This window comes from Oncorhynchus nerka, linkage group LG24, assembly GCF_034236695.1.
Source record: "Oncorhynchus nerka isolate Pitt River linkage group LG24, Oner_Uvic_2.0, whole genome shotgun sequence".
NCBI lineage: Eukaryota > Metazoa > Chordata > Actinopteri > Salmoniformes > Salmonidae > Oncorhynchus > Oncorhynchus nerka.
The window spans coordinates 36,577,422-36,585,797 of NC_088419.1; positions in this window are offsets into that span (position 1 = coordinate 36,577,422).

Here is an 8,376-nt window from a genome sequence, read left to right on the forward strand (position 1 = left end):
TTTAATCACCTCCGATAATCCTCTGATAATCCTGGAAAGAACGCGTCAAACAGGGCTTCCGGGTTCTAGGCACTATCAGTCTTGCCGTAGTTGGAGCATCTTATGAGCAGCCTCTCTCCCGGACCTCGGAGAACTGAACACATTACGTACCTCTGCCACAAACTCTTCCAGACTGGACTGTTGCTGCCACACCGCCGTATCCCAGGCGAGTGCCCTCCCGGACATCAGATTTATCAAATACGCTATCTTCGACCGGTCCGAGGGGAACGAAGAAGGCTGCAGCTCGAAGATGAGGGATCACTGGGAGAGAAACGCGCAGCAGGATCCCGGATCTCCTGCGTAGCGCTCCGGAGAAGGTAAGCGGGGTTCTCGGGAAGCTGGGAAAAGCTGGGGAGAAGTGGCGCTGTTAGCTGGGTTACTAAGAGTCTGAGGGGTTACCGTAGAGGCTTGCTGCCTAGTAGAATATCCGCAGAATTGCTCCAGCAACGCATTGAAAGCGTGGTCGTGGTGTTCTCGCCAGGTTCTGGAGTTCTTCCACACGGACGCCATCGTTTAGGGAGCTGTAATGAAGTGACCAATAATGGTTGCAATTGAGATCAGCTGTGTGGGTGAATTTAGTGCATATTTATGGTTTAGCGCTACATCAGCTGCCAATAATCTAGTGCTATTGATGGTTACAATAGGCTGCGTGTTATTTGATTAAATTCTAATAGGTTACATTTTGTAGGCTACCTGTTAGCCTGTCCATTGTCACATAATGGAAGGTGTGAAAACTGATAATAGGTTACTGTTTGTGTTTCCCTGGCGGAGTTGATGACCTGATTTGGTCTATCAGTTGATTGACTGATGTAGGCCTACTGAAGGATGCTAAACTTTCCTCCAGTGTGTATGCTCGCCCACGTTTTATAGTTAGGCTATGCATAATTTGCAGAGGTGGATAGAGTACTGTAAATCTAAACTTAACCCTTATGTGGTGTTCATGTTTTTGTTATTTTGTTATCTTGTTTTCATCCAATGTTCTCAGGTCTGATGGGCCCACAATATTATTGGGTTTTTAAAACAATACAGCCATAACAATTTACATAAAAATACTTCATACTTAATGTTGACTTATATCAATTACCAGCAATACATACCGCATACATGGTTAATATTTGCCATATTCCTCTGCTAGATCACATTTATCAATAAAAGCGCTATTTTTTTATTTTTATCAAATGTGATTTTTGTAAACAACAATCAATTAAAATCAAGACATGGGTGGAATAAATCATGTTTATCTTGAACAAATATAAATGAAACAAGGTTTGCATCACTATTGATGTTGATTGCTTTGAACTGAACAAAATGTAAGGACAGATTTTGCATACAGTATTTTAGAGAAATGATAAATGAGCCTCCTTGAAAACAAATTAAGGCCTGTTTATACACCACATGAGGGACAGAGGTTTACTGTGTGTGTGTGTGTGTGTTGCAAATGTATTTATTGCACTTGATGCATGTGTACTGTGTCTTCCTGTCCTTCTTGGGTACACACACAATGCAACGCTTCTTCTTGCTGCTACTGACTGCAATCTAGAATGATGAAAACACTTAGTTCAGGAATTCTACTAACATCTCACTCACTTACTCACATATATAGTTACAGCAGGCCAAGGTAGGAGAGTCAGACACACACACATGCAACAACATCACTCACACTTACTTCCGGTGTTGGAGTTGTTGGTTCTGTGGGTCGGGCGGATGCACCAGCATCCTCCTCCTGAATCCACCTTACGTTGGCTGCAGATGCTGGGGTCCTTGGGATATGTTGCGTCCTCTGGATTTGAGGTCTTACCAATGCCTTGCCCAGCTCCTCAAGAAAGAGTCGTCTCCTCTGGAGCTTCCCTCTGTTCCAATCTCGATTCCATGCCATCCAGATGACAAACACGTTGTAGCCGCGATGGCTCGCTCCGACTGGTCATTAGACTGGGGATGAAAACCTGAGGACAGGCTGGCCGACGACCCAAAGAGGGTGCAGAACGCCTTCCAGAACAGGAACGAGAACTGAGGACTGTGATCGGAGACCATGTCGACTGGAAATCCATTGATCCGGAAGATGTGTTGCATCGTGAGCTGGGCCGTCTCCTTGGCTGAGGGTAACTTGGGAAGGGGAATAAAATGGATGGCTTTGGAAAACCTATCTACCACCATTTGAATGATCAGTGACGAGGTCCATGGATATATGGGACCAGGGGTGGTGAGGAACAGGGAGTGGTTGACGGAGTCCAGCCGGAGCTTGCCGCGGTCTTATTCTGCGCACACACAGTGTATGCAGCGACAAACGCAGAAATGTCAGGAACCTTGGTGGGTCACCAAAAACATTGTGGACAAAAGCCAGGGTCTGACTGACTCCAGGAAGTCAGGTGAGTCTAGAGGAATGTGCCCATTCTAGGACAGGGAAACAGAAAGATTTTGGGACAAACATTCGGTTAGCCGCTAGACATGAGGTAGAGAGGATGGTCTCAGTGTCACATTCTTGGACCCAGGGCGGTAGAAGATAATACAATTAAAACGAATGCATAACAGAGCCCATCGAGCCTGCTATGAGTTGAGGCACTTGGCAGTGCTGAAATATTCCATTTTGTTTTGGTCAGTCAACCCTAAGAATGGATGTTCCACCCCCTCTAACCAGTGCCTCCACTCCTCCAACTCCATCTTAACCGCGACTAGTTCTCGATTTCCCATGTCATAGTTCCTCTCAGCAGGGGTAAAGAAGATGGGAAAGGAAAACGCAGGAATGCAGCTTTTGGTCCTGGGCAGAACGCTAAAACAGGGTTTGAGCCCAGGCTCTGTCGCAGCCGGCCGCGACCAGGAGGCCCATGGGGCGGCGCACAATTGGCCCAGCGCCATCCGGGTTAGGGAGGGTTTGGCCGTAGGGATATCTTTGTCTCATCGTGTACTAGTGACTCCTGTGGCGGGCCAGGGGCCAGGGGCAGTGCACCCTGACCAGGTCGCCAGGTGTATGGTGTTTCCTCCAACACATTGGTGCAGCTGGCTTCCGGGTTGGATGTGCATTGTGTCAAGAAGCAGTGTGGCTTGGTTGGGTTGTGTTTCGGAGGATGCATGGCTCTTGACATTCGCCTCTCCCTAGTCCGTATGGGTACATGAGGAGATTTGATGAGCAGGAACTATATAGACTCACTGTGATTGCCTGACACTCACTGGTTGATAGGAATCGTATTCTGGACCAGTCACCCCACAGCAAGATGGCATGGAGAGGGGCAGTTGTAATGGGAGATTGGAAACTCCCCATATGGCTCACCAGCGTACTCATACCTACTGATGAGCCTGGTCTTTTAATTTAATGGGCAGCTAGATATGTAATGTCCTGTTGTTCCACAACACAGACAGCTCTTGGTGATCAGTCTGTGTAAGTGTTAAGCAGGAGACAATCTAGCCCTGCCCAGTTTATGGGCTCCGGAGGAGGTGAGTCGACAGCCCTCTGTGATTCCCGAGGGAACTTGGGTGACATCGGATTCTCTCAGTAATTTAGACGCTTGGTACTTCAGGGATTCCTCGGAGGCGAGGTGGGAACCGTGGACGACCGAGTGTGACTGGGTAACAGACCTCCTCTCACTCCTACGTTCCTGTAGCCTTCCATCGAACAGTATGGTCAAGGCTATGAGAGTAGAGGTCCATGGGAAGCTCCCGGGCTGCGAGCTTGTGTGGCGGAAGTATCAGAATTAGTTGGGTAACATAGATAATTAAGATGTCTTATCTGCATAATATGCTTATATGATATACTTGTTATTAAAATGTATCCCTTCGGACTGGTGTTGGCAGTTGCACTTCTTCCCTCAGCTGGGGCTCAGTCACGTGGGGCCCAGAGAGGGGATAGGCCAGACTTGTCTTTCACATGCCCCTGGTGCCATGCAGAATATCAGAAAGGGAAGAGGACAGGAGGGAACATTGTCTTCATATGTGAATGTGTTTTTACCTATTCTTAAACCATGTGAAGGGTTAGCGGACCCCCCCGCAACAGCCAGTGAAAGTGCAGGGCGCCAAATTCAAAACAACAACAATCTGATCATTAAAATTCCTCAAACATACAAGTATTTTACACCATTTTAAAGATAACATTCTCGTTAATCCAGCCACAGTGTCTGATTTCAAAACGGATTTACAGCGAAAGCACAACAAACGATTATGTTAGGTCACCTCCAAGCCACAGAAAAGCACAGCCATTTTTTTCCAGCCAAAGAGAGGAGTCACAAAAAGCAAAAATAGAGATAAAATGATTCACTAATCTTTGATGATCTTCATCAAATGAAACACATAGGACTTCATGTTACATGTATGTTTTGTTTGATAAAGTTCATATTTATATAAAAAAATCTGAGTTTACATTGGCGCGCTACGTTCAGTAGTACTAAAACATGCGGTGATATGCAGAGAGCCACATCAATTTACAGAAATACTCATAATAAACATTGATAAAGATATGACTATTATACATGGAACTTTAGATAAACTTCTCCTTAATGCAACCGCTGTGTCAGATTTCAAAAAACTTTACGGAGAAAGCAAACCTTGCAATAATCTGAGTACAGCCTTTAGACAACAAAGCAGCCAAAAAGATACTCACCATATTGGGTAGTCAACATTACTCAGAAATAGCATTTTAAATATTCACTTACCTTTGATGATCTTCATCAGAATGCACTCCCAGGAATCCCAGTTCCACCATAAATGTTTTGATTTGTTCGATAATGTCCATCAGTTATGTCCAAATATCTTCTTTTGTTGGGGCGTTTGGTAAACAAATCCAAAGTTCAGGTCGCGCCGAACATCGGACGAAAAGTTCAAAAAGTTCTGTTACAGCCCCGTAGAAACATGCCGACCTAAGTATGGAATCAATCTTTAGGATATTTTTAACATAAAACTTAATTAATGTTCCAACCGGACAATTCCTTTGTCTGTACAAATGAAGTGGAACGTAGCTACCTTTCACATGAGCGCGCCAGACCGAGGCTGCGGCACAATGCCAGACCACTCACTCAAAGAGCCCTTATGAGCCCCTCCTTTAGAGTAGAATCCTCAAAACAGGTTCTAAATGCTGTTGACATTTACATTTACATTTAAGTCATTTAGCAGACGCTCTTATCCAGAGCGACTTCTAGTGGAAGCATTGGGAAGTGAAACATAACTAATATCATCCTGTATCTTCAATTGGGGCTGAGTTGAAAAACTACAATCCTCAGATTTCCCACTTCCTGGTTGGATTTTTCTCAGGTTTTTGCCTGGCATATGGGTTCTGTTATACTCACAGACATCATTCAAACAGTTTTAGAAACTTCAGAGTGTTTTCTATCCAATACTAATAATAATATGCATATATTAGCATCTGGGACAGAGTAGGCAGTTCACTCTGGGCACGCTATTCATCCAAGTGTGAAAATGCTGCCCCCTATACCAAAAAGGTTAATGGGGAACCAATTACTTGTCTCCACAATGTCTGTATGCCAGTCACTCCCTCCTTTGGCGTTGGGGGAGATAAGGTTTGAGACAACAGATATGTGTGGTTGTGTCTGGAACCATTATATGTCATCTCTGATGTTGCACTTATCCTGGGATAGTGTATGACCTAGAGGCTTTACTCCCCTCAGTGAGCTTGTCCAGGTGTGTGGTCAAGAAGGGGTTTTACTTGAGATGGGAATATCTGGAGTTGACAATTGATTTATGCCATTGGATGAGTTGGTGCTTTTGTGCTACGAAGTACCAGGAACGAGATCGGAACCTCGTCTTAGGTGCCAAACTGAACGATAATTTCTGGCGAATGCTATCTGGCTACAGCATACTGCTTTCTCATTTAAAAAGTCTCACCTTGTGACCCGGTTTGTTATGTAGACTAGGGGGTGGATCTATGCTATAAAACATCTCATTAGCCTTTATGTTGTGGCTCTCAATGAATCATCGGAGGGTGATTCGTCAACCAGCCATTGCTATTGCAAAGCTCTCACTAATATAGATTCAGTTTAAGTATAACTCTGACTTGTGTGATAAGTGTGTCTCTCATTTGATAGTACAGAAAATAACCACCACACTTGTCTTTAACCCCCTCTGATAATCCACGAAGGAACATGTCGAACAGGAATTCCGGTTTCCCGGCACTCTCGGCGGCCAAAGTGCGAAAATATACCACGTAGTTTGCCACATTACGGGAGTCATGACGTAGCGGAAGTAGCTTCCGAGCAGCCTCTCTCCCAGACAATAGAGAATCGAACACATTCCTTACCCCCACCACAAACTCCCCCAGACTGAGGCAAATGGTGGATTGTTGCTCCCACACCGCCGTAGCCCAGGCAAGTGCCCTCCCGGACATCAGAAATTTCACTATCAATCATGTTATTAGTATGTAAATCAGACACATTTCAGCATGGAATTAAACATCAAAGTATTCAGGTAAGAATAATAAGCAAAGTGCAGATATTAATTGGCATAGTCAACTCAATCATCTTTTTCCTGCCAAGGTAGGATTTACCCTCAATTTCTCTTCAGAACCTCTCCTTTCCACTTTTTATTTTCTTGGCTGGCACATTCTCCTCCCACTCAGTTGTGCCACTACAAGCTGTAATTAAGACACACAACCTTTTTTATTTCCAGTATATGGCACAAAAAGCTTAGTGAGATACATTGACTGTATGACCGATGTGCTTATAGGCGTCAGGTCTTGTCATAAAATCAGAATGGCATTTAGACACACCCACCACACACACCCAAACACAGTGAGAGTGAGAGCAGAGGAGTGGGAGGATGCTGTGCTGGACTCACCTGTTGACCTAGCTAATGTTAGCGAGCTACATGGTTGACACTACAACTAGCTAGCTAGCTTCGCCAGTATATCCAGTGGCAACCTAATGTTATAGCTAGTTAGTTATTGACACAATTATCTGATAAATCTGTTCACTCTTTATGCCAATCATGACAAGGTGGCTAGTTAGCTAACAAGCAGAGATCATATGGGGAGCTAAAAACAGGAAATGAAACTGTATCTGTCAAATTCTGTCATTTAGCTACCAGCTACATGTACCTGCCCTCAAAACACAATTTCAACAGCAGAATTATATCTGAGAAATACTTATCTTACTCCAGAAATATATAATTTTGCAAAGGCATAAGGTTATTCATGTGCAACTTACCTCTGATCGCGTTGGACTCAGAACAAAAATATTCTCAGGAGCAGGAACTGGTTCAGAACCGAAAGCCGTAAAAGAATGGCATTTTTCAAGGAACAGAACCAGAACCTGGAACGAAAGTGATGCATACAGTTCCAGAACAGAACAATTATTTTAAAAGCATGGGAACCGGTTAATAACGTTATTTTACATCCCAGGCATTTTTGTCTAGTCCTATAAAACTACGCAACAAAGTCTCTATGCAAAGCCCTCTGTCACTCAGAAACGTATTCCAGTGAAAATCTTTGCCAGTGTGTGTGCACATTTAGGCTACCTGCCCCTCCCTCCTCCAAGCATAGGCTACTGTACTGAAGTTACAGCGTGATTCAGAAGATAGGGAGAGAGATATTTTACTAGGAAGAGTGGATGAACGTTTTCAGTGCTAGTTAAGGATACTATAGGCCTAGTTATCACATTTCACTACAAACTACAAAAATGTAAGACGTGTTTTTAATTCTGCTACCGAATCTGCACACACAAGCCTGTTAGCTAGCTAGCTCAAAGGACTTTCAAAGTTCCTCCATAGATGCCGCTCCTCCTAGGTATAATTCGGTGGAACTTATTGAAATAATGCATGTCATAACAAGATGCCCAGTGATTCAAGCCTCCTTCTCAACCCTCTCTCACTCTCTCCCCACCTGCTTTAATTCAGTCAAATCTTGCGCCATAGGATACACTTTTCTGTCCATCACGCATGTAAACAACTAGCTTGCCTGCTCAATCTGCACTGATTAGTGAAGTAATTTAATGAGCTAAATGTTTTAAAATATAATATGATTTCACAGGTTAAAAAAGGAACAGAAAGGAAAGGAGTGAAGACATGCGCTTCACATCAATATCCATGGTGGAGATACAGGGTTTGACCAATCCTTTATTGCTGATGCTATGTATTGGCCATTGAGAGTCTTTGAAGTCACCGGTCAGTACTCCATAGGAATTAATGGAATTCTGCAGTATTTAAAATAACTGTTTCAAAGACAAAATTACATTTATTTAAGATTTTTTTTTGTAGTGGGGACAGTAACATTGGAAACCTAAAAAAAATGCTTTTCAAAGAAAATTGTTATATTTGTTTTTATTTCTATTGTTTATGTTTAGCTCACATAATATAATTCAAAAGTATACATTAAGGTGTCTATAACAGAATAAATGTGAAAAA